This window comes from Lissotriton vulgaris, chromosome 4_1 (assembly GCF_964263255.1).
Source record: "Lissotriton vulgaris chromosome 4_1, aLisVul1.2, whole genome shotgun sequence".
NCBI lineage: Eukaryota > Metazoa > Chordata > Amphibia > Caudata > Salamandridae > Lissotriton > Lissotriton vulgaris.
The window spans coordinates 520,189,781-520,214,020 of NC_141691.1; the positions used below are offsets into that span (position 1 = coordinate 520,189,781).

Consider the following 24,240-nt stretch of genomic DNA (forward strand, 5'->3'; position numbering starts at 1 on the left):
GCCTGAGAGATGCCTGTCTGGTGCTCCCCTCAGGACACACAGGCCTTCCATTCGAGCATGGAGGGTGAGGGACATGGGTCACCCTCATATACAGGGGTGTGGGCATGGGCAGGATAGGTTGTGGGGGACCCGTCAGGGCATTGCCCGTTTGGAAGCCCGTTCGGAAGGCGAGAGGAGGCGGGGCAGGAAACTCTGCTCAATTTCTTTCCCAGAGGCCTGTGGAGAACCCTTTGCACGTTTGAGCCAGCCGGGCCTGCATCAGCAGATCCTGCTCCACTGGGAAGGGAGAGCCTGTAGGCGTAAATCAAAAAAAGGGGAGAAATCTGCAAATTCTAGTGGCAGACCCATGTTGCCCAGGAAGCAATCAGTTTCTCCTGCTCCCTATAGTGGAAAAAGACATAGGAGGTGTATTTCTCTAGGCAGGGGCTCTGTGTAGATGGCACTTCATTGCTCTGGGAAGCATCCATGCTGGTAGAAGAGTAGCAGCAGACTCCACACCTGAGGCTTGAATGGGGACCGTTGGGGAGGGGCAGTGGGAGGCCGAGGAGGGCGGAGGAAAATGCTTTTCAAAAGCATCTGCACGTTCCTACAAACCTGCTGAAAACCCATACCAGGAATGGGGCTCGAACCCATGCGGACAAACGTCCATTGGATCTTAAGTCCAACGCCTTAACCACTCGGCCACCCTGGTGAGACCCAAGGATTTACTTTCTTCAACTCCCTTTTTATGCTTGCTACTGTAGCACCAGCTGTCCAGCAAGAGGTGATTGCAGAGTTAAAAGGCTTTTGCAGGAGGTTAAAAGTAATTGCTTATAACAAACACACTGTGTGACACCTAACTTTCTCCCACTCGGACCTTACCGTTAATTTTTATATTGGAGTTAGCTTAGTCACAATAAGGGGGTGAGCAAGGCAGGCACACTAGAGCATCTACTCCCTGGTGGTCTAGTGGCTAGGATTCGGCGCTTTCACCGCCGCGGCCCGGGTTCGATTCCCGGTCAGGGAAGATCCCTCTAAAGCATAGATTGCTTAATTTGTCTGTGTATCTTTTTTAAAAGAAGGTCTTTAAAAAGGCACCCCTCCCAATAGATGAAAGCGGAGGAATGGGGCTTGTTCTCCTGTGCCCCAGGTTGCTTTGCCCCCATTGACCTAAGCCACCTTTGTGCGCACGCAGTCCCCCACCCAGTCAGGTGCTCTATGTTGGCGTGAAGTGCAGTACCAGCTCAACAGAAAGGTAAATTGCTGGAAAACCCTGCTGTGATGCATACATCTACTTTGGAGCACTCTTCTCCTTTGCACTCTTGAATGGCTTAAGCGCAATGTATTCTTCCAGCAAGCTGAATAACGAGATAGGTGAGAGAAGGTGTACCAGCTGTCTGTGCGCCATCAGCAGCCACTAGGTGTCCCTCTTGGGTTTTCCCGGGGATCCTGATTGTGCAGGAATTCATCGGTTCAGTAGCAAGGGGGAGAGGATGGCCTGTGCCTGGAAGTGACAGGCAGTCTGGTGGCATCATGAGGATTAAGTTCCGATTCATATTTGCTGTAGAATAAAATATGTTTTCAGCCCCCATGAGCTTTGTCACTCGGAGAGCAGTGTATGAACTTTTGCTGCACGGCTCTGGGCTCCCTGGTGGTCTAGTGGTTAGGATTCGGCGCTCTCACCGCCGCGGCCCGGGTTCGATTCCCGGTCAGGGAAAAGTCCCTCTTCTGATCTTGAAAGCTTTTCCTTCCCGTAGGTCAGGGCTTCTCAAAATGAAGTTGCTTTTCTGACTCACAATTTGCCTAGCATGACGCAGTATCGCTCAAAATATGATTTTCGCAAGGTTCCTTTAGAGCTGCTTCCCATGGTGGGAGGCAAGGCTCTTGAGCAAGTGAGATCCTGTATTCCGAGGCGCGCTTCCTTTTGTAGGCTTCTGACCCCATGGCCTGTGGCAGGTAGTCCTCCTTTGACTGGGCCGCAGGCTTTGTCTCCAAATGGCGTCCTGGACCCACTGCAACCCACCTGTTTGCTAAAACGGAAGTCTGCCTCTGGGTAAGAAAAAGCTGAGCTGCACGTACGGAAAGCGGCAGAGGCCAGAGGCGGGGAGGGTGTGGCAAGGGCTGCCTGATTTGCATAGTGACGTGTTGCATCTTGGGAATGTACAGGCTTTGGAGCTTAACAGGTACTGCAGGTGTCTGCCTGGCCTGAGAGATGCCTGTCTGGTGCTCCCCTCAGGACACACAGGCCTTCCATTCGAGCATGGAGGGTGAGGGACATGGGTCACCCTCATATACAGGGGTGTGGGCATGGGCAGGATAGGTTGTGGGGGACCCGTCAGGGCATTGCCCGTTTGGAAGCCCGTTCGGAAGGCGAGAGGAGGCGGGGCAGGAAACTCTGCTCAATTTCTTTCCCAGAGGCCTGTGGAGAACCCTTTGCACGTTTGAGCCAGCCGGGCCTGCATCAGCAGATCCTGCTCCACTGGGAAGGGAGAGCCTGTAGGCGTAAATCAAAAAAAGGGGAGAAATCTGCAAATTCTAGTGGCAGACCCATGTTGCCCAGGAAGCAATCAGTTTCTCCTGCTCCCTATAGTGGAAAAAGACATAGGAGGTGTATTTCTCTAGGCAGGGGCTCTGTGTAGATGGCACTTCATTGCTCTGGGAAGCATCCATGCTGGTAGAAGAGTAGCAGCAGACTCCACACCTGAGGCTTGAATGGGGACCGTTGGGGAGGGGCAGTGGGAGGCCGAGGAGGGCGGAGGAAAATGCTTTTCAAAAGCATCTGCACGTTCCTACAAACCTGCTGAAAACCCATACCAGGAATGGGGCTCGAACCCATGCGGACAAACGTCCATTGGATCTTAAGTCCAACGCCTTAACCACTCGGCCACCCTGGTGAGACCCAAGGATTTACTTTCTTCAACTCCCTTTTTATGCTTGCTACTGTAGCACCAGCTGTCCAGCAAGAGGTGATTGCAGAGTTAAAAGGCTTTTGCAGGAGGTTAAAAGTAATTGCTTATAACAAACACACTGTGTGACACCTAACTTTCTCCCACTCGGACCTTACCGTTAATTTTTATATTGGAGTTAGCTTAGTCACAATAAGGGGGTGAGCAAGGCAGGCACACTAGAGCATCTACTCCCTGGTGGTCTAGTGGCTAGGATTCGGCGCTTTCACCGCCGCGGCCCGGGTTCGATTCCCGGTCAGGGAAGATCCCTCTAAAGCATAGATTGCTTAATTTGTCTGTGTATCTTTTTTAAAAGAAGGTCTTTAAAAAGGCACCCCTCCCAATAGATGAAAGCGGAGGAATGGGGCTTGTTCTCCTGTGCCCCAGGTTGCTTTGCCCCCATTGACCTAAGCCACCTTTGTGCGCACGCAGTCCCCCACCCAGTCAGGTGCTCTATGTTGGCGTGAAGTGCAGTACCAGCTCAACAGAAAGGTAAATTGCTGGAAAACCCTGCTGTGATGCATACATCTACTTTGGAGCACTCTTCTCCTTTGCACTCTTGAATCGCTTAAGCGCAATGTATTCTTCCAGCAAGCTGAATAACGAGATAGGTGAGAGAAGGTGTACCAGCTGTCTGTGCGCCATCAGCAGCCACTAGGTGTCCCTCTTGGGTTTTCCCGGGGATCCTGATTGTGCAGGAATTCATCGGTTCAGTAGCAAGGGGGAGAGGATGGCCTGTGCCTGGAAGTGACAGGCAGTCTGGTGGCATCATGAGGATTAAGTTCCGATTCATATTTGATGTAGAATAAAATATGTTTTCAGCCCCCATGAGCTTTGTCACTCGGAGAGCAGTGTATGAACTTTTGCTGCACGGCTCTGGGCTCCCTGGTGGTCTAGTGGTTAGGATTCGGCGCTCTCACCGCCGCGGCCCGGGTTCGATTCCCGGTCAGGGAAAAGTCCCTCTTCTGACCTTGAAAGCTTTTCCTTCCCGTAGGTCAGGGCTTCTCAAAATGAAGTTGCTTTTCTGACTCACAATTTGCCTAGCATGACGCAGTATCGCTCAAAATATGATTTTCGCAAGGTTCCTTTAGAGCTGCTTCCCATGGTGGGAGGCAAGGCTCTTGAGCAAGTGAGATCCTGTATTCCGAGGCGCGCTTCCTTTTGTAGGCTTCTGACCCCATGGCCTGTGGCAGGTAGTCCTCCTTTGACTGGGCCGCAGGCTTTGTCTCCAAATGGCGTCCTGGACCCACTGCAACCCACCTGTTTGCTAAAACGGAAGTCTGCCTCTGGGTAAGAAAAAGCTGAGCTGCACGTACGGAAAGCGGCAGAGGCCAGAGGCGGGGAGGGTGTGGCAAGGGCTGCCTGATTTGCATAGTGACGTGTTGCATCTTGGGAATGTACAGGCTTTGGAGCTTAACAGGTACTGCAGGTGTCTGCCTGGCCTGAGAGATGCCTGTCTGGTGCTCCCCTCAGGACACACAGGCCTTCCATTCGAGCATGGAGGGTGAGGGACATGGGTCACCCTCATATACAGGGGTGTGGGCATGGGCAGGATAGGTTGTGGGGGACCCGTCAGGGCATTGCCCGTTTGGAAGCCCGTTCGGAAGGCGAGAGGAGGCGGGGCAGGAAACTCTGCTCAATTTCTTTCCCAGAGGCCTGTGGAGAACCCTTTGCACGTTTGAGCCAGCCGGGCCTGCATCAGCAGATCCTGCTCCACTGGGAAGGGAGAGCCTGTAGGCGTAAATCAAAAAAAGGGGAGAAATCTGCAAATTCTAGTGGCAGACCCATGTTGCCCAGGAAGCAATCAGTTTCTCCTGCTCCCTATAGTGGAAAAAGACATAGGAGGTGTATTTCTCTAGGCAGGGGCTCTGTGTAGATGGCACTTCATTGCTCTGGGAAGCATCCATGCTGGTAGAAGAGTAGCAGCAGACTCCACACCTGAGGCTTGAATGGGGACCGTTGGGGAGGGGCAGTGGGAGGCCGAGGAGGGCGGAGGAAAATGCTTTTCAAAAGCATCTGCACGTTCCTACAAACCTGCTGAAAACCCATACCAGGAATGGGGCTCGAACCCATGCGGACAAACGTCCATTGGATCTTAAGTCCAACGCCTTAACCACTCGGCCACCCTGGTGAGACCCAAGGATTTACTTTCTTCAACTCCCTTTTTATGCTTGCTACTGTAGCACCAGCTGTCCAGCAAGAGGTGATTGCAGAGTTAAAAGGCTTTTGCAGGAGGTTAAAAGTAATTGCTTATAACAAACACACTGTGTGACACCTAACTTTCTCCCACTCGGACCTTACCGTTAATTTTTATATTGGAGTTAGCTTAGTCACAATAAGGGGGTGAGCAAGGCAGGCACACTAGAGCATCTACTCCCTGGTGGTCTAGTGGCTAGGATTCGGCGCTTTCACCGCCGCGGCCCGGGTTCGATTCCCGGTCAGGGAAGATCCCTCTAAAGCATAGATTGCTTAATTTGTCTGTGTATCTTTTTTAAAAGAAGGTCTTTAAAAAGGCACCCCTCCCAATAGATGAAAGCGGAGGAATGGGGCTTGTTCTCCTGTGCCCCAGGTTGCTTTGCCCCCATTGACCTAAGCCACCTTTGTGCGCACGCAGTCCCCCACCCAGTCAGGTGCTCTATGTTGGCGTGAAGTGCAGTACCAGCTCAACAGAAAGGTAAATTGCTGGAAAACCCTGCTGTGATGCATACATCTACTTTGGAGCACTCTTCTCCTTTGCACTCTTGAATGGCTTAAGCGCAATGTATTCTTCCAGCAAGCTGAATAACGAGATAGGTGAGAGAAGGTGTACCAGCTGTCTGTGCGCCATCAGCAGCCACTAGGTGTCCCTCTTGGGTTTTCCCGGGGATCCTGATTGTGCAGGAATTCATCGGTTCAGTAGCAAGGGGGAGAGGATGGCCTGTGCCTGGAAGTGACAGGCAGTCTGGTGGCATCATGAGGATTAAGTTCCGATTCATATTTGCTGTAGAATAAAATATGTTTTCAGCCCCCATGAGCTTTGTCACTCGGAGAGCAGTGTATGAACTTTTGCTGCACGGCTCTGGGCTCCCTGGTGGTCTAGTGGTTAGGATTCGGCGCTCTCACCGCCGCGGCCCGGGTTCGATTCCCGGTCAGGGGAAAGTCCCTCTTCTGACCTTGAAAGCTTTTCCTTCCCGTAGGTCAGGGCTTCTCAAAATGAAGTTGCTTTTCTGACTCACAATTTGCCTAGCATGACGCAGTATCGCTCAAAATATGATTTTCGCAAGGTTCCTTTAGAGCTGCTTCCCATGGTGGGAGGCAAGGCTCTTGAGCAAGTGAGATCCTGTATTCCGAGGCGCGCTTCCTTTTGTAGGCTTCTGACCCCATGGCCTGTGGCAGGTAGTCCTCCTTTGACTGGGCCGCAGGCTTTGTCTCCAAATGGCGTCCTGGACCCACTGCAACCCACCTGTTTGCTAAAACGGAAGTCTGCCTCTGGGTAAGAAAAAGCTGAGCTGCACGTACGGAAAGCGGCAGAGGCCAGAGGCGGGGAGGGTGTGGCAAGGGCTGCCTGATTTGCATAGTGACGTGTTGCATCTTGGGAATGTACAGGCTTTGGAGCTTAACAGGTACTGCAGGTGTCTGCCTGGCCTGAGAGATGCCTGTCTGGTGCTCCCCTCAGGACACACAGGCCTTCCATTCGAGCATGGAGGGTGAGGGACATGGGTCACCCTCATATACAGGGGTGTGGGCATGGGCAGGATAGGTTGTGGGGGACCCGTCAGGGCATTGCCCGTTTGGAAGCCCGTTCGGAAGGCGAGAGGAGGCGGGGCAGGAAACTCTGCTCAATTTCTTTCCCAGAGGCCTGTGGAGAACCCTTTGCACGTTTGAGCCAGCCGGGCCTGCATCAGCAGATCCTGCTCCACTGGGAAGGGAGAGCCTGTAGGCGTAAATCAAAAAAAGGGGAGAAATCTGCAAATTCTAGTGGCAGACCCATGTTGCCCAGGAAGCAATCAGTTTCTCCTGCTCCCTATAGTGGAAAAAGACATAGGAGGTGTATTTCTCTAGGCAGGGGCTCTGTGTAGATGGCACTTCATTGCTCTGGGAAGCATCCATGCTGGTAGAAGAGTAGCAGCAGACTCCACACCTGAGGCTTGAATGGGGACCGTTGGGGAGGGGCAGTGGGAGGCCGAGGAGGGCGGAGGAAAATGCTTTTCAAAAGCATCTGCACGTTCCTACAAACCTGCTGAAAACCCATACCAGGAATGGGGCTCGAACCCATGCGGACAAACGTCCATTGGATCTTAAGTCCAACGCCTTAACCACTCGGCCACCCTGGTGAGACCCAAGGATTTACTTTCTTCAACTCCCTTTTTATGCTTGCTACTGTAGCACCAGCTGTCCAGCAAGAGGTGATTGCAGAGTTAAAAGGCTTTTGCAGGAGGTTAAAAGTAATTGCTTATAACAAACACACTGTGTGACACCTAACTTTCTCCCACTCGGACCTTACCGTTAATTTTTATATTGGAGTTAGCTTAGTCACAATAAGGGGGTGAGCAAGGCAGGCACACTAGAGCATCTACTCCCTGGTGGTCTAGTGGCTAGGATTCGGCGCTTTCACCGCCGCGGCCCGGGTTCGATTCCCGGTCAGGGAAGATCCCTCTAAAGCATAGATTGCTTAATTTGTCTGTGTATCTTTTTTAAAAGAAGGTCTTTAAAAAGGCACCCCTCCCAATAGATGAAAGCGGAGGAATGGGGCTTGTTCTCCTGTGCCCCAGGTTGCTTTGCCCCCATTGACCTAAGCCACCTTTGTGCGCACGCAGTCCCCCACCCAGTCAGGTGCTCTATGTTGGCGTGAAGTGCAGTACCAGCTCAACAGAAAGGTAAATTGCTGGAAAACCCTGCTGTGATGCATACATCTACTTTGGAGCACTCTTCTCCTTTGCACTCTTGAATGGCTTAAGCGCAATGTATTCTTCCAGCAAGCTGAATAACGAGATAGGTGAGAGAAGGTGTACCAGCTGTCTGTGCGCCATCAGCAGCCACTAGGTGTCCCTCTTGGGTTTTCCCGGGGATCCTGATTGTGCAGGAATTCATCGGTTCAGTAGCAAGGGGGAGAGGATGGCCTGTGCCTGGAAGTGACAGGCAGTCTGGTGGCATCATGAGGATTAAGTTCCGATTCATATTTGCTGTAGAATAAAATATGTTTTCAGCCCCCATGAGCTTTGTCACTCGGAGAGCAGTGTATGAACTTTTGCTGCACGGCTCTGGGCTCCCTGGTGGTCTAGTGGTTAGGATTCGGCGCTCTCACCGCCGCGGCCCGGGTTCGATTCCCGGTCAGGGAAAAGTCCCTCTTCTGATCTTGAAAGCTTTTCCTTCCCGTAGGTCAGGGCTTCTCAAAATGAAGTTGCTTTTCTGACTCACAATTTGCCTAGCATGACGCAGTATCGCTCAAAATATGATTTTCGCAAGGTTCCTTTAGAGCTGCTTCCCATGGTGGGAGGCAAGGCTCTTGAGCAAGTGAGATCCTGTATTCCGAGGCGCGCTTCCTTTTGTAGGCTTCTGACCCCATGGCCTGTGGCAGGTAGTCCTCCTTTGACTGGGCCGCAGGCTTTGTCTCCAAATGGCGTCCTGGACCCACTGCAACCCACCTGTTTGCTAAAACGGAAGTCTGCCTCTGGGTAAGAAAAAGCTGAGCTGCACGTACGGAAAGCGGCAGAGGCCAGAGGCGGGGAGGGTGTGGCAAGGGCTGCCTGATTTGCATAGTGACGTGTTGCATCTTGGGAATGTACAGGCTTTGGAGCTTAACAGGTACTGCAGGTGTCTGCCTGGCCTGAGAGATGCCTGTCTGGTGCTCCCCTCAGGACACACAGGCCTTCCATTCGAGCATGGAGGGTGAGGGACATGGGTCACCCTCATATACAGGGGTGTGGGCATGGGCAGGATAGGTTGTGGGGGACCCGTCAGGGCATTGCCCGTTTGGAAGCCCGTTCGGAAGGCGAGAGGAGGCGGGGCAGGAAACTCTGCTCAATTTCTTTCCCAGAGGCCTGTGGAGAACCCTTTGCACGTTTGAGCCAGCCGGGCCTGCATCAGCAGATCCTGCTCCACTGGGAAGGGAGAGCCTGTAGGCGTAAATCAAAAAAAGGGGAGAAATCTGCAAATTCTAGTGGCAGACCCATGTTGCCCAGGAAGCAATCAGTTTCTCCTGCTCCCTATAGTGGAAAAAGACATAGGAGGTGTATTTCTCTAGGCAGGGGCTCTGTGTAGATGGCACTTCATTGCTCTGGGAAGCATCCATGCTGGTAGAAGAGTAGCAGCAGACTCCACACCTGAGGCTTGAATGGGGACCGTTGGGGAGGGGCAGTGGGAGGCCGAGGAGGGCGGAGGAAAATGCTTTTCAAAAGCATCTGCACGTTCCTACAAACCTGCTGAAAACCCATACCAGGAATGGGGCTCGAACCCATGCGGACAAACGTCCATTGGATCTTAAGTCCAACGCCTTAACCACTCGGCCACCCTGGTGAGACCCAAGGATTTACTTTCTTCAACTCCCTTTTTATGCTTGCTACTGTAGCACCAGCTGTCCAGCAAGAGGTGATTGCAGAGTTAAAAGGCTTTTGCAGGAGGTTAAAAGTAATTGCTTATAACAAACACACTGTGTGACACCTAACTTTCTCCCACTCGGACCTTACCGTTAATTTTTATATTGGAGTTAGCTTAGTCACAATAAGGGGGTGAGCAAGGCAGGCACACTAGAGCATCTACTCCCTGGTGGTCTAGTGGCTAGGATTCGGCGCTTTCACCGCCGCGGCCCGGGTTCGATTCCCGGTCAGGGAAGATCCCTCTAAAGCATAGATTGCTTAATTTGTCTGTGTATCTTTTTTAAAAGAAGGTCTTTAAAAAGGCACCCCTCCCAATAGATGAAAGCGGAGGAATGGGGCTTGTTCTCCTGTGCCCCAGGTTGCTTTGCCCCCATTGACCTAAGCCACCTTTGTGCGCACGCAGTCCCCCACCCAGTCAGGTGCTCTATGTTGGCGTGAAGTGCAGTACCAGCTCAACAGAAAGGTAAATTGCTGGAAAACCCTGCTGTGATGCATACATCTACTTTGGAGCACTCTTCTCCTTTGCACTCTTGAATCGCTTAAGCGCAATGTATTCTTCCAGCAAGCTGAATAACGAGATAGGTGAGAGAAGGTGTACCAGCTGTCTGTGCGCCATCAGCAGCCACTAGGTGTCCCTCTTGGGTTTTCCCGGGGATCCTGATTGTGCAGGAATTCATCGGTTCAGTAGCAAGGGGGAGAGGATGGCCTGTGCCTGGAAGTGACAGGCAGTCTGGTGGCATCATGAGGATTAAGTTCCGATTCATATTTGATGTAGAATAAAATATGTTTTCAGCCCCCATGAGCTTTGTCACTCGGAGAGCAGTGTATGAACTTTTGCTGCACGGCTCTGGGCTCCCTGGTGGTCTAGTGGTTAGGATTCGGCGCTCTCACCGCCGCGGCCCGGGTTCGATTCCCGGTCAGGGAAAAGTCCCTCTTCTGACCTTGAAAGCTTTTCCTTCCCGTAGGTCAGGGCTTCTCAAAATGAAGTTGCTTTTCTGACTCACAATTTGCCTAGCATGACGCAGTATCGCTCAAAATATGATTTTCGCAAGGTTCCTTTAGAGCTGCTTCCCATGGTGGGAGGCAAGGCTCTTGAGCAAGTGAGATCCTGTATTCCGAGGCGCGCTTCCTTTTGTAGGCTTCTGACCCCATGGCCTGTGGCAGGTAGTCCTCCTTTGACTGGGCCGCAGGCTTTGTCTCCAAATGGCGTCCTGGACCCACTGCAACCCACCTGTTTGCTAAAACGGAAGTCTGCCTCTGGGTAAGAAAAAGCTGAGCTGCACGTACGGAAAGCGGCAGAGGCCAGAGGCGGGGAGGGTGTGGCAAGGGCTGCCTGATTTGCATAGTGACGTGTTGCATCTTGGGAATGTACAGGCTTTGGAGCTTAACAGGTACTGCAGGTGTCTGCCTGGCCTGAGAGATGCCTGTCTGGTGCTCCCCTCAGGACACACAGGCCTTCCATTCGAGCATGGAGGGTGAGGGACATGGGTCACCCTCATATACAGGGGTGTGGGCATGGGCAGGATAGGTTGTGGGGGACCCGTCAGGGCATTGCCCGTTTGGAAGCCCGTTCGGAAGGCGAGAGGAGGCGGGGCAGGAAACTCTGCTCAATTTCTTTCCCAGAGGCCTGTGGAGAACCCTTTGCACGTTTGAGCCAGCCGGGCCTGCATCAGCAGATCCTGCTCCACTGGGAAGGGAGAGCCTGTAGGCGTAAATCAAAAAAAGGGGAGAAATCTGCAAATTCTAGTGGCAGACCCATGTTGCCCAGGAAGCAATCAGTTTCTCCTGCTCCCTATAGTGGAAAAAGACATAGGAGGTGTATTTCTCTAGGCAGGGGCTCTGTGTAGATGGCACTTCATTGCTCTGGGAAGCATCCATGCTGGTAGAAGAGTAGCAGCAGACTCCACACCTGAGGCTTGAATGGGGACCGTTGGGGAGGGGCAGTGGGAGGCCGAGGAGGGCGGAGGAAAATGCTTTTCAAAAGCATCTGCACGTTCCTACAAACCTGCTGAAAACCCATACCAGGAATGGGGCTCGAACCCATGCGGACAAACGTCCATTGGATCTTAAGTCCAACGCCTTAACCACTCGGCCACCCTGGTGAGACCCAAGGATTTACTTTCTTCAACTCCCTTTTTATGCTTGCTACTGTAGCACCAGCTGTCCAGCAAGAGGTGATTGCAGAGTTAAAAGGCTTTTGCAGGAGGTTAAAAGTAATTGCTTATAACAAACACACTGTGTGACACCTAACTTTCTCCCACTCGGACCTTACCGTTAATTTTTATATTGGAGTTAGCTTAGTCACAATAAGGGGGTGAGCAAGGCAGGCACACTAGAGCATCTACTCCCTGGTGGTCTAGTGGCTAGGATTCGGCGCTTTCACCGCCGCGGCCCGGGTTCGATTCCCGGTCAGGGAAGATCCCTCTAAAGCATAGATTGCTTAATTTGTCTGTGTATCTTTTTTAAAAGAAGGTCTTTAAAAAGGCACCCCTCCCAATAGATGAAAGCGGAGGAATGGGGCTTGTTCTCCTGTGCCCCAGGTTGCTTTGCCCCCATTGACCTAAGCCACCTTTGTGCGCACGCAGTCCCCCACCCAGTCAGGTGCTCTATGTTGGCGTGAAGTGCAGTACCAGCTCAACAGAAAGGTAAATTGCTGGAAAACCCTGCTGTGATGCATACATCTACTTTGGAGCACTCTTCTCCTTTGCACTCTTGAATGGCTTAAGCGCAATGTATTCTTCCAGCAAGCTGAATAACGAGATAGGTGAGAGAAGGTGTACCAGCTGTCTGTGCGCCATCAGCAGCCACTAGGTGTCCCTCTTGGGTTTTCCCGGGGATCCTGATTGTGCAGGAATTCATCGGTTCAGTAGCAAGGGGGAGAGGATGGCCTGTGCCTGGAAGTGACAGGCAGTCTGGTGGCATCATGAGGATTAAGTTCCGATTCATATTTGCTGTAGAATAAAATATGTTTTCAGCCCCCATGAGCTTTGTCACTCGGAGAGCAGTGTATGAACTTTTGCTGCACGGCTCTGGGCTCCCTGGTGGTCTAGTGGTTAGGATTCGGCGCTCTCACCGCCGCGGCCCGGGTTCGATTCCCGGTCAGGGGAAAGTCCCTCTTCTGACCTTGAAAGCTTTTCCTTCCCGTAGGTCAGGGCTTCTCAAAATGAAGTTGCTTTTCTGACTCACAATTTGCCTAGCATGACGCAGTATCGCTCAAAATATGATTTTCGCAAGGTTCCTTTAGAGCTGCTTCCCATGGTGGGAGGCAAGGCTCTTGAGCAAGTGAGATCCTGTATTCCGAGGCGCGCTTCCTTTTGTAGGCTTCTGACCCCATGGCCTGTGGCAGGTAGTCCTCCTTTGACTGGGCCGCAGGCTTTGTCTCCAAATGGCGTCCTGGACCCACTGCAACCCACCTGTTTGCTAAAACGGAAGTCTGCCTCTGGGTAAGAAAAAGCTGAGCTGCACGTACGGAAAGCGGCAGAGGCCAGAGGCGGGGAGGGTGTGGCAAGGGCTGCCTGATTTGCATAGTGACGTGTTGCATCTTGGGAATGTACAGGCTTTGGAGCTTAACAGGTACTGCAGGTGTCTGCCTGGCCTGAGAGATGCCTGTCTGGTGCTCCCCTCAGGACACACAGGCCTTCCATTCGAGCATGGAGGGTGAGGGACATGGGTCACCCTCATATACAGGGGTGTGGGCATGGGCAGGATAGGTTGTGGGGGACCCGTCAGGGCATTGCCCGTTTGGAAGCCCGTTCGGAAGGCGAGAGGAGGCGGGGCAGGAAACTCTGCTCAATTTCTTTCCCAGAGGCCTGTGGAGAACCCTTTGCACGTTTGAGCCAGCCGGGCCTGCATCAGCAGATCCTGCTCCACTGGGAAGGGAGAGCCTGTAGGCGTAAATCAAAAAAAGGGGAGAAATCTGCAAATTCTAGTGGCAGACCCATGTTGCCCAGGAAGCAATCAGTTTCTCCTGCTCCCTATAGTGGAAAAAGACATAGGAGGTGTATTTCTCTAGGCAGGGGCTCTGTGTAGATGGCACTTCATTGCTCTGGGAAGCATCCATGCTGGTAGAAGAGTAGCAGCAGACTCCACACCTGAGGCTTGAATGGGGACCGTTGGGGAGGGGCAGTGGGAGGCCGAGGAGGGCGGAGGAAAATGCTTTTCAAAAGCATCTGCACGTTCCTACAAACCTGCTGAAAACCCATACCAGGAATGGGGCTCGAACCCATGCAGACAAACGTCCATTGGATCTTAAGTCCAACGCCTTAACCACTCGGCCACCCTGGTGAGACCCAAGGATTTACTTTCTTCAACTCCCTTTTTATGCTTGCTACTGTAGCACCAGCTGTCCAGCAAGAGGTGATTGCAGAGTTAAAAGGCTTTTGCAGGAGGTTAAAAGTAATTGCTTATAACAAACACACTGTGTGACACCTAACTTTCTCCCACTCGGACCTTACCGTTAATTTTTATATTGGAGTTAGCTTAGTCACAATAAGGGGGTGAGCAAGGCAGGCACACTAGAGCATCTACTCCCTGGTGGTCTAGTGGCTAGGATTCGGCGCTTTCACCGCCGCGGCCCGGGTTCGATTCCCGGTCAGGGAAGATCCCTCTAAAGCATAGATTGCTTAATTTGTCTGTGTATCTTTTTTAAAAGAAGGTCTTTAAAAAGGCACCCCTCCCAATAGATGAAAGCGGAGGAATGGGGCTTGTTCTCCTGTGCCCCAGGTTGCTTTGCCCCCATTGACCTAAGCCACCTTTGTGCGCACGCAGTCCCCCACCCAGTCAGGTGCTCTATGTTGGCGTGAAGTGCAGTACCAGCTCAACAGAAAGGTAAATTGCTGGAAAACCCTGCTGTGATGCATACATCTACTTTGGAGCACTCTTCTCCTTTGCACTCTTGAATGGCTTAAGCGCAATGTATTCTTCCAGCAAGCTGAATAACGAGATAGGTGAGAGAAGGTGTACCAGCTGTCTGTGCGCCATCAGCAGCCACTAGGTGTCCCTCTTGGGTTTTCCCGGGGATCCTGATTGTGCAGGAATTCATCGGTTCAGTAGCAAGGGGGAGAGGATGGCCTGTGCCTGGAAGTGACAGGCAGTCTGGTGGCATCATGAGGATTAAGTTCCGATTCATATTTGCTGTAGAATAAAATATGTTTTCAGCCCCCATGAGCTTTGTCACTCGGAGAGCAGTGTATGAACTTTTGCTGCACGGCTCTGGGCTCCCTGGTGGTCTAGTGGTTAGGATTCGGCGCTCTCACCGCCGTGGCCCGGGTTCGATTCCCGGTCAGGGAAAAGTCCCTCTTCTGACCTTGAAAGCTTTTCCTTCCCGTAGGTCAGGGCTTCTCAAAATGAAGTTGCTTTTCTGACTCACAATTTGCCTAGCATGACGCAGTATCGCTCAAAATATGATTTTCGCAAGGTTCCTTTAGAGCTGCTTCCCATGGTGGGAGGCAAGGCTCTTGAGCAAGTGAGATCCTGTATTCCGAGGCGCGCTTCCTTTTGTAGGCTTCTGACCCCATGGCCTGTGGCAGGTAGTCCTCCTTTGACTGGGCCGCAGGCTTTGTCTCCAAATGGCGTCCTGGACCCACTGCAACCCACCTGTTTGCTAAAACGGAAGTCTGCCTCTGGGTAAGAAAAAGCTGAGCTGCACGTACGGAAAGCGGCAGAGGCCAGAGGCGGGGAGGGTGTGGCAAGGGCTGCCTGATTTGCATAGTGACGTGTTGCATCTTGGGAATGTACAGGCTTTGGAGCTTAACAGGTACTGCAGGTGTCTGCCTGGCCTGAGAGATGCCTGTCTGGTGCTCCCCTCAGGACACACAGGCCTTCCATTCGAGCATGGAGGGTGAGGGACATGGGTCACCCTCATATACAGGGGTGTGGGCATGGGCAGGATAGGTTGTGGGGGACCCGTCAGGGCATTGCCCGTTTGGAAGCCCGTTCGGAAGGCGAGAGGAGGCGGGGCAGGAAACTCTGCTCAATTTCTTTCCCAGAGGCCTGTGGAGAACCCTTTGCACGTTTGAGCCAGCCGGGCCTGCATCAGCAGATCCTGCTCCACTGGGAAGGGAGAGCCTGTAGGCGTAAATCAAAAAAAGGGGAGAAATCTGCAAATTCTAGTGGCAGACCCATGTTGCCCAGGAAGCAATCAGTTTCTCCTGCTCCCTATAGTGGAAAAAGACATAGGAGGTGTATTTCTCTAGGCAGGGGCTCTGTGTAGATGGCACTTCATTGCTCTGGGAAGCATCCATGCTGGTAGAAGAGTAGCAGCAGACTCCACACCTGAGGCTTGAATGGGGACCGTTGGGGAGGGGCAGTGGGAGGCCGAGGAGGGCGGAGGAAAATGCTTTTCAAAAGCATCTGCACGTTCCTACAAACCTGCTGAAAACCCATACCAGGAATGGGGCTCGAACCCATGCGGACAAACGTCCATTGGATCTTAAGTCCAACGCCTTAACCACTCGGCCACCCTGGTGAGACCCAAGGATTTACTTTCTTCAACTCCCTTTTTATGCTTGCTACTGTAGCACCAGCTGTCCAGCAAGAGGTGATTGCAGAGTTAAAAGGCTTTTGCAGGAGGTTAAAAGTAATTGCTTATAACAAACACACTGTGTGACACCTAACTTTCTCCCACTCGGACCTTACCGTTAATTTTTATATTGGAGTTAGCTTAGTCACAATAAGGGGGTGAGCAAGGCAGGCACACTAGAGCATCTACTCCCTGGTGGTCTAGTGGCTAGGATTCGGCGCTTTCACCGCCGCGGCCCGGGTTCGATTCCCGGTCAGGGAAGATCCCTCTAAAGCATAGATTGCTTAATTTGTCTGTGTATCTTTTTTAAAAGAAGGTCTTTAAAAAGGCACCCCTCCCAATAGATGAAAGCGGAGGAATGGGGCTTGTTCTCCTGTGCCCCAGGTTGCTTTGCCCCCATTGACCTAAGCCACCTTTGTGCGCACGCAGTCCCCCACCCAGTCAGGTGCTCTATGTTGGCGTGAAGTGCAGTACCAGCTCAACAGAAAGGTAAATTGCTGGAAAACCCTGCTGTGATGCATACATCTACTTTGGAGCACTCTTCTCCTTTGCACTCTTGAATGGCTTAAGCGCAATGTATTCTTCCAGCAAGCTGAATAACGAGATAGGTGAGAGAAGGTGTACCAGCTGTCTGTGCGCCATCAGCAGCCACTAGGTGTCCCTCTTGGGTTTTCCCGGGGATCCTGATTGTGCAGGAATTCATCGGTTCAGTAGCAAGGGGGAGAGGATGGCCTGTGCCTGGAAGTGACAGGCAGTCTGGTGGCATCATGAGGATTAAGTTCCGATTCATATTTGATGTAGAATAAAATATGTTTTCAGCCCCCATGAGCTTTGTCACTCGGAGAGCAGTGTATGAACTTTTGCTGCACGGCTCTGGGCTCCCTGGTGGTCTAGTGGTTAGGATTCGGCGCTCTCACCGCCGCGGCCCGGGTTCGATTCCCGGTCAGGGAAAAGTCCCTCTTCTGACCTTGAAAGCTTTTCCTTCCCGTAGGTCAGGGCTTCTCAAAATGAAGTTGCTTTTCTGACTCACAATTTGCCTAGCATGACGCAGTATCGCTCAAAATATGATTTTCGCAAGGTTCCTTTAGAGCTGCTTCCCATGGTGGGAGGCAAGGCTCTTGAGCAAGTGAGATCCTGTATTCCGAGGCGCGCTTCCTTTTGTAGGCTTCTGACCCCATGGCCTGTGGCAGGTAGTCCTCCTTTGACTGGGCCGCAGGCTTTGTCTCCAAATGGCGTCCTGGACCCACTGCAACCCACCTGTTTGCTAAAACGGAAGTCTGCCTCTGGGTAAGAAAAAGCTGAGCTGCACGTACGGAAAGCGGCAGAGGCCAGAGGCGGGGAGGGTGTGGCAAGGGCTGCCTGATTTGCATAGTGACCTGTTGCATCTTGGGAATGTACAGGCTTTGGAGCTTAACAGGTACTGCAGGTGTCTGCCTGGCCTGAGAGATGCCTGTCTGGTGCTCCCCTCAGGACACACAGGCCTTCCATTCGAGCATGGAGGGTGAGGGACATGGGTCACCCTCATATACAGGGGTGTGGGCATGGGCAGGATAGGTTGTGGGGGACCCGTCAGGGCATTGCCCGTTTGGAAGCCCGTTCGGAAGGCGAGAGGAGGCGGGGCAGGAAACTCTGCTCAATTTCTTTCCCAGAGGCCTGTGGAGAACCCTTTGCACGTTTGAGCCAGCCGGGCCTGCATCAGCAGATCCTGCTCCACTGGGAAGGGAGAGCCTGTAGGCGTAAATCAAAAAAAGGGGAGAAATCTGCAAATTCTAGTGGCAGACCCATGTTGCCCAGGAAGCAATCAGTTTCTCCTGCTCCCTATAGTGGAAAAAGACATAGGAGGTGTATTTCTCTAGGCAGGGGCTCTGTGTAGATGGCACTTCATTGCTCTGGGAAGCATCCATGCTGGTAGAAGAGTAGCAGCAGACTCCACACCTGAGGCTTGAATGGGGACCGTTGGGGAGGGGCAGTGGGAGGCCGAGGAGGGCGGAGGAAAATGCTTTTCAAAAGCATCTGCACGTTCCTACAAACCTGCTGAAAACCCATACCAGGAATGGGGCTCGAACCCATGCGGACAAACGTCCATTGGATCTTAAGTCCAACGCCTTAACCACTCGGCCACCCTGGTGAGACCCAAGGATTTACTTTCTTCAACTCCCTTTTTATGCTTGCTACTGTAGCACCAGCTGTCCAGCAAGAGGTGATTGCAGAGTTAAAAGGCTTTTGCAGGAGGTTAAAAGTAATTGCTTATAACAAACACACTGTGTGACACCTAACTTTCTCCCACTCGGACCTTACCGTTAATTTTTATATTGGAGTTAGCTTAGTCACAATAAGGGGGTGAGCAAGGCAGGCTCACTAGAGCATCTACTCCCTGGTGGTCTAGTGGCTAGGATTCGGTGCTTTCACCGCCGCGGCCCGGGTTCGATTCCCGGTCAGGGAAGATCCCTCTAAAGCATAGATTGCTTAATTTGTCTGTGTATCTTTTTTAAAAGAAGGTCTTTAAAAAGGCACCCCTCCCAATAGATGAAAGCGGAGGAATTGGGCTTGTTCTCCTGTGCCCCAGGTTGCTTTGCCCCCATTGACCTAAGCCACCTTTGTGCGCACGCAGTCCCCCACCCAGTCAGGTGCTCTATGTTGGCGTGAAGTGCAGTACCAGCTCAACAGAAAGGTAAATTGCTGGAAAACCCTGCTGTGATGCATACATCTACTTTGGAGCACTCTTCTCCTTTGCACTCTTGAATCGCTTAAGCGCAATGTATTCTTCCAGCAAGCTGAATAACGAGATAGGTGAGAGAAGGTGTACCAGCTGTCTGTGCGCCATCAGCAGCCACTAGGTGTCCCTCTTGGGTTTTCCCGGGGATCCTGATTGTGCAGGAATTCATCGGTTCAGTAGCAAGGGGGAGAGGATGGCCTGTGCCTGGAAGTGACAGGCAGTCTGGTGGCATCATGAGGATTAAGTTCCGATTCATATTTGCTGTAGAATAAAATATGTTTTCAGCCCCCATGAGCTTTGTCACTCGGAGAGCAGTGTATGAACTTTTGCTGCACGGCTCTGGGCTCCCTGGTGGTCTAGTGGTTAGGATTCGGCGCTCTCACCGCCGCGGCCCGGGTTCGATTCCCGGTCAGGGAAAAGTCCCTCTTCTGACCTTGAAAGCTTTTCCTTCCCGTAGGTCAGGGCTTCTCAAAATGAAGTTGCTTTTCTGACTCACAATTTGCCTAGCATGACGCAGTATCGCTCAAAATATGATTTTCGCAAGGTTCCTTTAGAGCTGCTTCCCATGGTGGGAGGCAAGGCTCTTGAGCAAGTGAGATCCTGTATTCCGAGGCGCGCTTCCTTTTGTAGGCTTCTGACCCCATGGCCTGTGGCAGGTAGTCCTCCTTTGACTGGGCCGCAGGCTTTGTCTCCAAATGGCGTCCTGGACCCACTGCAACCCACCTGTTTGCTAAAACGGAAGTCTGCCTCTGGGTAAGAAAAAGCTGAGCTGCACGTACGGAAAGCGGCAGAGGCCAGAGGCGGGGAGGGTGTGGCAAGGGCTGCCTGATTTGCATAGTGACGTGTTGCATCTTGGGAATGTACAGGCTTTGGAGCTTAACAGGTACTGCAGGTGTCTGCCTGGCCTGAGAGATGCCTGTCTGGTGCTCCCCTCAGGACACACAGGCCTTCCATTCGAGCATGGAGGGTGAGGGACATGGGTCACCCTCATATACAGGGGTGTGGGCATGGGCAGGATAGGTTGTGGGGGACCCGTCAGGGCATTGCCCGTTTGGAAGCCCGTTCGGAAGGCGAGAGGAGGCGGGGCAGGAAACTCTGCTCAATTTCTTTCCCAGAGGCCTGTGGAGAACCCTTTGCACGTTTGAGCCAGCCGGGCCTGCATCAGCAGATCCTGCTCCACTGGGAAGGGAGAGCCTGTAGGCGTAAATCAAAAAAAGGGGAGAAATCTGCAAATTCTAGTGGCAGACCCATGTTGCCCAGGAAGCAATCAGTTTCTCCTGCTCCCTATAGTGGAAAAAGACATAGGAGGTGTATTTCTCTAGGCAGGGGCTCTGTGTAGATGGCACTTCATTGCTCTGGGAAGCATCCATGCTGGTAGAAGAGTAGCAGCAGACTCCACACCTGAGGCTTGAATGGGGACCGTTGGGGAGGGGCAGTGGGAGGCCGAGGAGGGCGGAGGAAAATGCTTTTCAAAAGCATCTGCACGTTCCTACAAACCTGCTGAAAACCCATACCAGGAATGGGGCTCGAACCCATGCGGACAAACGTCCATTGGATCTTAAGTCCAACGCCTTAACCACTCGGCCACCCTGGTGAGACCCAAGGATTTACTTTCTTCAACTCCCTTTTTATGCTTGCTACTGTAGCACCAGCTGTCCAGCAAGAGGTGATTGCAGAGTTAAAAGGCTTTTGCAGGAGGTTAAAAGTAATTGCTTATAACAAACACACTGTGTGACACCTAACTTTCTCCCACTCGGACCTTACCGTTAATTTTTATATTGGAGTTAGCTTAGTCACAATAAGGGGGTGAGCAAGGCAGGCTCACTAGAGCATCTACTCCCTGGTGGTCTAGTGGCTAGGATTCGGTGCTTTCACCGCCGCGGCCCGGGTTCGATTCCCGGTCAGGGAAGATCCCTCTAAAGCATAGATTGCTTAATTTGTCTGTGTATCTTTTTTAAAAGAAGGTCTTTAAAAAGGCACCCCTCCCAATAGATGAAAGCGGAGGAATTGGGCTTGTTCTCCTGTGCCCCAGGTTGCTTTGCCCCCATTGACCTAAGCCACCTTTGTGCGCACGCAGTCCCCCACCCAGTCAGGTGCTCTATGTTGGCGTGAAGTGCAGTACCAGCTCAACAGAAAGGTAAATTGCTGGAAAACCCTGCTGTGATGCATACATCTACTTTGGAGCACTCTTCTCCTTTGCACTCTTGAATCGCTTAAGCGCAATGTATTCTTCCAGCAAGCTGAATAACGAGATAGGTGAGAGAAGGTGTACCAGCTGTCTGTGCGCCATCAGCAGCCACTAGGTGTCCCTCTTGGGTTTTCCCGGGGATCCTGATTGTGCAGGAATTCATCGGTTCAGTAGCAAGGGGGAGAGGATGGCCTGTGCCTGGAAGTGACAGGCAGTCTGGTGGCATCATGAGGATTAAGTTCCGATTCATATTTGCTGTAGAATAAAATATGTTTTCAGCCCCCATGAGCTTTGTCACTCGGAGAGCAGTGTATGAACTTTTGCTGCACGGCTCTGGGCTCCCTGGTGGTCTAGTGGTTAGGATTCGGCGCTCTCACCGCCGCGGCCCGGGTTCGATTCCCGGTCAGGGAAAAGTCCCTCTTCTGACCTTGAAAGCTTTTCCTTCCCGTAGGTCAGGGCTTCTCAAAATGAAGTTGCTTTTCTGACTCACAATTTGCCTAGCATGACGCAGTATCGCTCAAAATATGATTTTCGCAAGGTTCCTTTAGAGCTGCTTCCCATGGTGGGAGGCAAGGCTCTTGAGCAAGTGAGATCCTGTATTCCGAGGCGCGCTTCCTTTTGTAGGCTTCTGACCCCATGGCCTGTGGCAGGTAGTCCTCCTTTGACTGGGCCGCAGGCTTTGTCTCCAAATGGCGTCCTGGACCCACTGCAACCCACCTGTTTGCTAAAACGGAAGTCTGCCTCTGGGTAAGAAAAAGCTGAGCTGCACGTACGGAAAGCGGCAGAGGCCAGAGGCGGGGAGGGTGTGGCAAGGGCTGCCTGATTTGCATAGTGACGTGTTGCATCTTGGGAATGTACAGGCTTTGGAGCTTAACAGGTACTGCAGGTGTCTGCCTGGCCTGAGAGATGCCTGTCTGGTGCTCCCCTCAGGACACACAGGCCTTCCATTCGAGCATGGAGGGTGAGGGACATGGGTCACCCTCATATACAGGGGTGTGGGCATGGGCAGGATAGGTTGTGGGGGACCCGTCAGGGCATTGCCCGTTTGGAAGCCCGTTCGGAAGGCGAGAGGAGGCGGGGCAGGAAACTCTGCTCAATTTCTTTCCCAGAGGCCTGTGGAGAACCCTTTGCACGTTTGAGCCAGCCGGGCCTGCATCAGCAGATCCTGCTCCACTGGGAAGGGAGAGCCTGTAGGCGTAAATCAAAAAAAGGGGAGAAATCTGCAAATTCTAGTGGCAGACCCATGTTGCCCAGGAAGCAATCAGTTTCTCCTGCTCCCTATAGTGGAAAAAGACATAGGAGGTGTATTTCTCTAGGCAGGGGCTCTGTGTAGATGGCACTTCATTGCTCTGGGAAGCATCCATGCTGGTAGAAGAGTAGCAGCAGACTCCACACCTGAGGCTTGAATGGGGACCGTTGGGGAGGGGCAGTGGGAGGCCGAGGAGGGCGGAGGAAAATGCTTTTCAAAAGCATCTGCACGTTCCTACAAACCTGCTGAAAACCCATACCAGGAATGGGGCTCGAACCCATGCGGACAAACGTCCATTGGATCTTAAGTCCAACGCCTTAACCACTCGGCCACCCTGGTGAGACCCAAGGATTTACTTTCTTCAACTCCCTTTTTATGCTTGCTACTGTAGCACCAGCTGTCCAGCAAGAGGTGATTGCAGAGTTAAAAGGCTTTTGCAGGAGGTTAAAAGTAATTGCTTATAACAAACACACTGTGTGACACCTAACTTTCTCCCACTCGGACCTTACCGTTAATTTTTATATTGGAGTTAGCTTAGTCACAATAAGGGGGTGAGCAAGGCAGGCACACTAGAGCATCTACTCCCTGGTGGTCTAGTGGCTAGGATTCGGCGCTTTCACCGCCGCGGCCCGGGTTCGATTCCCGGTCAGGGAAGATCCCTCTAAAGCATAGATTGCTTAATTTGTCTGTGTATCTTTTTTAAAAGAAGGTCTTTAAAAAGGCACCCCTCCCAATAGATGAAAGCGGAGGAATGGGGCTTGTTCTCCTGTGCCCCAGGTTGCTTTGCCCCCATTGACCTAAGCCACCTTTGTGCGCACGCAGTCCCCCACCCAGTCAGGTGCTCTATGTTGGCGTGAAGTGCAGTACCAGCTCAACAGAAAGGTAAATTGCTGGAAAACCCTGCTGTGATGCATACATCTACTTTGGAGCACTCTTCTCCTTTGCACTCTTGAATGGCTTAAGCGCAATGTATTCTTCCAGCAAGCTGAATAACGAGATAGGTGAGAGAAGGTGTACCAGCTGTCTGTGCGCCATCAGCAGCCACTAGGTGTCCCTCTTGGGTTTTCCCGGGGATCCTGATTGTGCAGGAATTCATCGGTTCAGTAGCAAGGGGGAGAGGATGGCCTGTGCCTGGAAGTGACAGGCAGTCTGGTGGCATCATGAGGATTAAGTTCCGATTCATATTTGCTGTAGAATAAAATATGTTTTCAGCCCCCATGAGCTTTGTCACTCGGAGAGCAGTGTATGAACTTTTGCTGCACGGCTCTGGGCTCCCTGGTGGTCTAGTGGTTAGGATTCGGCGCTCTCACCGCCGCGGCCCGGGTTCGATTCCCGGTCAGGGAAAAGTCCCTCTTCTGACCTTGAAAGCTTTTCCTTCCCGTAGGTCAGGGCTTCTCAAAATGAAGTTGCTTTTCTGACTCACAATTTGCCTAGCATGACGCAGTATCGCTCAAAATATGATTTTCGCAAGGTTCCTTTAGAGCTGCTTCCCATGGTGGGAGGCAAGGCTCTTGAGCAAGTGAGATCCTGTATTCCGAGGCGCGCTTCCTTTTGTAGGCTTCTGACCCCATGGCCTGTGGCAGGTAGTCCTCCTTTGACTGGGCCGCAGGCTTTGTCTCCAAATGGCGTCCTGGACCCACTGCAACCCACCTGTTTGCTAAAACGGAAGTCTGCCTCTGGGTAAGAAAAAGCTGAGCTGCACGTACGGAAAGCGGCAGAGGCCAGAGGCGGGGAGGGTGTGGCAAGGGCTGCCTGATTTGCATAGTGACGTGTTGCATCTTGGGAATGTACAGGCTTTGGAGCTTAACAGGTACTGCAGGTGTCTGCCTGGCCTGAGAGATGCCTGTCTGGTGCTCCCCTCAGGACACACAGGCCTTCCATTCGAGCATGGAGGGTGAGGGACATGGGTCACCCTCATATACAGGGGTGTGGGCATGGGCAGGATAGGTTGTGGGGGACCCGTCAGGGCATTGCCCGTTTGGAAGCCCGTTCGGAAGGCGAGAGGAGGCGGGGCAGGAAACTCTGCTCAATTTCTTTCCCAGAGGCCTGTGGAGAACCCTTTGCACGT

General features: G+C 52.3%; 33 non-coding genes across 33 annotated transcripts; 22 read left to right on the top strand and 11 right to left on the bottom strand.

Moving 5' to 3' along the window:
• Positions 1-608: 608 nt before the first annotated feature.
• On the bottom strand, positions 609-691 carry TRNAL-UAA (transfer RNA leucine (anticodon UAA)). Its single transcript has one exon. It is a non-coding gene; the product is annotated as a tRNA-Leu (tRNA).
• A 243-nt stretch (positions 692-934) lies between these two features.
• TRNAE-UUC (transfer RNA glutamic acid (anticodon UUC)) lies at positions 935-1,006 on the top strand. The gene has a single exon. It is a non-coding gene; the product is annotated as a tRNA-Glu (tRNA).
• A 618-nt stretch (positions 1,007-1,624) lies between these two features.
• On the top strand, positions 1,625-1,696 carry TRNAE-CUC (transfer RNA glutamic acid (anticodon CUC)). The gene has a single exon. It is a non-coding gene; the product is annotated as a tRNA-Glu (tRNA).
• Positions 1,697-2,790: 1,094 nt separating this feature from the next.
• On the bottom strand, positions 2,791-2,873 carry TRNAL-UAA (transfer RNA leucine (anticodon UAA)). Its single transcript has one exon. It is a non-coding gene; the product is annotated as a tRNA-Leu (tRNA).
• A 243-nt stretch (positions 2,874-3,116) lies between these two features.
• Positions 3,117-3,188, top strand: TRNAE-UUC (transfer RNA glutamic acid (anticodon UUC)). Its single transcript has one exon. It is a non-coding gene; the product is annotated as a tRNA-Glu (tRNA).
• Positions 3,189-3,806: 618 nt separating this feature from the next.
• Positions 3,807-3,878, top strand: TRNAE-CUC (transfer RNA glutamic acid (anticodon CUC)). Its single transcript has one exon. It is a non-coding gene; the product is annotated as a tRNA-Glu (tRNA).
• A 1,094-nt stretch (positions 3,879-4,972) lies between these two features.
• Positions 4,973-5,055, bottom strand: TRNAL-UAA (transfer RNA leucine (anticodon UAA)). Its single transcript has one exon. It is a non-coding gene; the product is annotated as a tRNA-Leu (tRNA).
• A 243-nt stretch (positions 5,056-5,298) lies between these two features.
• TRNAE-UUC (transfer RNA glutamic acid (anticodon UUC)) lies at positions 5,299-5,370 on the top strand. Its single transcript has one exon. It is a non-coding gene; the product is annotated as a tRNA-Glu (tRNA).
• Positions 5,371-5,988: 618 nt separating this feature from the next.
• Positions 5,989-6,061, top strand: TRNAE-CUC (transfer RNA glutamic acid (anticodon CUC)). The gene has a single exon. It is a non-coding gene; the product is annotated as a tRNA-Glu (tRNA).
• A 1,093-nt stretch (positions 6,062-7,154) lies between these two features.
• Positions 7,155-7,237, bottom strand: TRNAL-UAA (transfer RNA leucine (anticodon UAA)). The gene has a single exon. It is a non-coding gene; the product is annotated as a tRNA-Leu (tRNA).
• A 243-nt stretch (positions 7,238-7,480) lies between these two features.
• TRNAE-UUC (transfer RNA glutamic acid (anticodon UUC)) lies at positions 7,481-7,552 on the top strand. The gene has a single exon. It is a non-coding gene; the product is annotated as a tRNA-Glu (tRNA).
• Positions 7,553-8,170: 618 nt separating this feature from the next.
• Positions 8,171-8,242, top strand: TRNAE-CUC (transfer RNA glutamic acid (anticodon CUC)). The gene has a single exon. It is a non-coding gene; the product is annotated as a tRNA-Glu (tRNA).
• A 1,094-nt stretch (positions 8,243-9,336) lies between these two features.
• Positions 9,337-9,419, bottom strand: TRNAL-UAA (transfer RNA leucine (anticodon UAA)). The gene has a single exon. It is a non-coding gene; the product is annotated as a tRNA-Leu (tRNA).
• A 243-nt stretch (positions 9,420-9,662) lies between these two features.
• TRNAE-UUC (transfer RNA glutamic acid (anticodon UUC)) lies at positions 9,663-9,734 on the top strand. The gene has a single exon. It is a non-coding gene; the product is annotated as a tRNA-Glu (tRNA).
• Positions 9,735-10,352: 618 nt separating this feature from the next.
• Positions 10,353-10,424, top strand: TRNAE-CUC (transfer RNA glutamic acid (anticodon CUC)). Its single transcript has one exon. It is a non-coding gene; the product is annotated as a tRNA-Glu (tRNA).
• A 1,094-nt stretch (positions 10,425-11,518) lies between these two features.
• On the bottom strand, positions 11,519-11,601 carry TRNAL-UAA (transfer RNA leucine (anticodon UAA)). Its single transcript has one exon. It is a non-coding gene; the product is annotated as a tRNA-Leu (tRNA).
• Positions 11,602-11,844: 243 nt separating this feature from the next.
• On the top strand, positions 11,845-11,916 carry TRNAE-UUC (transfer RNA glutamic acid (anticodon UUC)). The gene has a single exon. It is a non-coding gene; the product is annotated as a tRNA-Glu (tRNA).
• Positions 11,917-12,534: 618 nt separating this feature from the next.
• Positions 12,535-12,607, top strand: TRNAE-CUC (transfer RNA glutamic acid (anticodon CUC)). The gene has a single exon. It is a non-coding gene; the product is annotated as a tRNA-Glu (tRNA).
• A 1,093-nt stretch (positions 12,608-13,700) lies between these two features.
• Positions 13,701-13,783, bottom strand: TRNAL-UAA (transfer RNA leucine (anticodon UAA)). The gene has a single exon. It is a non-coding gene; the product is annotated as a tRNA-Leu (tRNA).
• Positions 13,784-14,026: 243 nt separating this feature from the next.
• On the top strand, positions 14,027-14,098 carry TRNAE-UUC (transfer RNA glutamic acid (anticodon UUC)). Its single transcript has one exon. It is a non-coding gene; the product is annotated as a tRNA-Glu (tRNA).
• A 618-nt stretch (positions 14,099-14,716) lies between these two features.
• Positions 14,717-14,788, top strand: TRNAE-CUC (transfer RNA glutamic acid (anticodon CUC)). The gene has a single exon. It is a non-coding gene; the product is annotated as a tRNA-Glu (tRNA).
• Positions 14,789-15,882: 1,094 nt separating this feature from the next.
• On the bottom strand, positions 15,883-15,965 carry TRNAL-UAA (transfer RNA leucine (anticodon UAA)). The gene has a single exon. It is a non-coding gene; the product is annotated as a tRNA-Leu (tRNA).
• A 243-nt stretch (positions 15,966-16,208) lies between these two features.
• On the top strand, positions 16,209-16,280 carry TRNAE-UUC (transfer RNA glutamic acid (anticodon UUC)). The gene has a single exon. It is a non-coding gene; the product is annotated as a tRNA-Glu (tRNA).
• A 618-nt stretch (positions 16,281-16,898) lies between these two features.
• Positions 16,899-16,970, top strand: TRNAE-CUC (transfer RNA glutamic acid (anticodon CUC)). Its single transcript has one exon. It is a non-coding gene; the product is annotated as a tRNA-Glu (tRNA).
• A 1,094-nt stretch (positions 16,971-18,064) lies between these two features.
• On the bottom strand, positions 18,065-18,147 carry TRNAL-UAA (transfer RNA leucine (anticodon UAA)). The gene has a single exon. It is a non-coding gene; the product is annotated as a tRNA-Leu (tRNA).
• A 243-nt stretch (positions 18,148-18,390) lies between these two features.
• TRNAE-UUC (transfer RNA glutamic acid (anticodon UUC)) lies at positions 18,391-18,462 on the top strand. Its single transcript has one exon. It is a non-coding gene; the product is annotated as a tRNA-Glu (tRNA).
• A 618-nt stretch (positions 18,463-19,080) lies between these two features.
• Positions 19,081-19,152, top strand: TRNAE-CUC (transfer RNA glutamic acid (anticodon CUC)). Its single transcript has one exon. It is a non-coding gene; the product is annotated as a tRNA-Glu (tRNA).
• A 1,094-nt stretch (positions 19,153-20,246) lies between these two features.
• On the bottom strand, positions 20,247-20,329 carry TRNAL-UAA (transfer RNA leucine (anticodon UAA)). The gene has a single exon. It is a non-coding gene; the product is annotated as a tRNA-Leu (tRNA).
• Positions 20,330-20,572: 243 nt separating this feature from the next.
• Positions 20,573-20,644, top strand: TRNAE-UUC (transfer RNA glutamic acid (anticodon UUC)). Its single transcript has one exon. It is a non-coding gene; the product is annotated as a tRNA-Glu (tRNA).
• Positions 20,645-21,262: 618 nt separating this feature from the next.
• Positions 21,263-21,334, top strand: TRNAE-CUC (transfer RNA glutamic acid (anticodon CUC)). The gene has a single exon. It is a non-coding gene; the product is annotated as a tRNA-Glu (tRNA).
• A 1,094-nt stretch (positions 21,335-22,428) lies between these two features.
• On the bottom strand, positions 22,429-22,511 carry TRNAL-UAA (transfer RNA leucine (anticodon UAA)). Its single transcript has one exon. It is a non-coding gene; the product is annotated as a tRNA-Leu (tRNA).
• A 243-nt stretch (positions 22,512-22,754) lies between these two features.
• On the top strand, positions 22,755-22,826 carry TRNAE-UUC (transfer RNA glutamic acid (anticodon UUC)). The gene has a single exon. It is a non-coding gene; the product is annotated as a tRNA-Glu (tRNA).
• A 618-nt stretch (positions 22,827-23,444) lies between these two features.
• On the top strand, positions 23,445-23,516 carry TRNAE-CUC (transfer RNA glutamic acid (anticodon CUC)). The gene has a single exon. It is a non-coding gene; the product is annotated as a tRNA-Glu (tRNA).
• Positions 23,517-24,240: the final 724 nt, after the last annotated feature.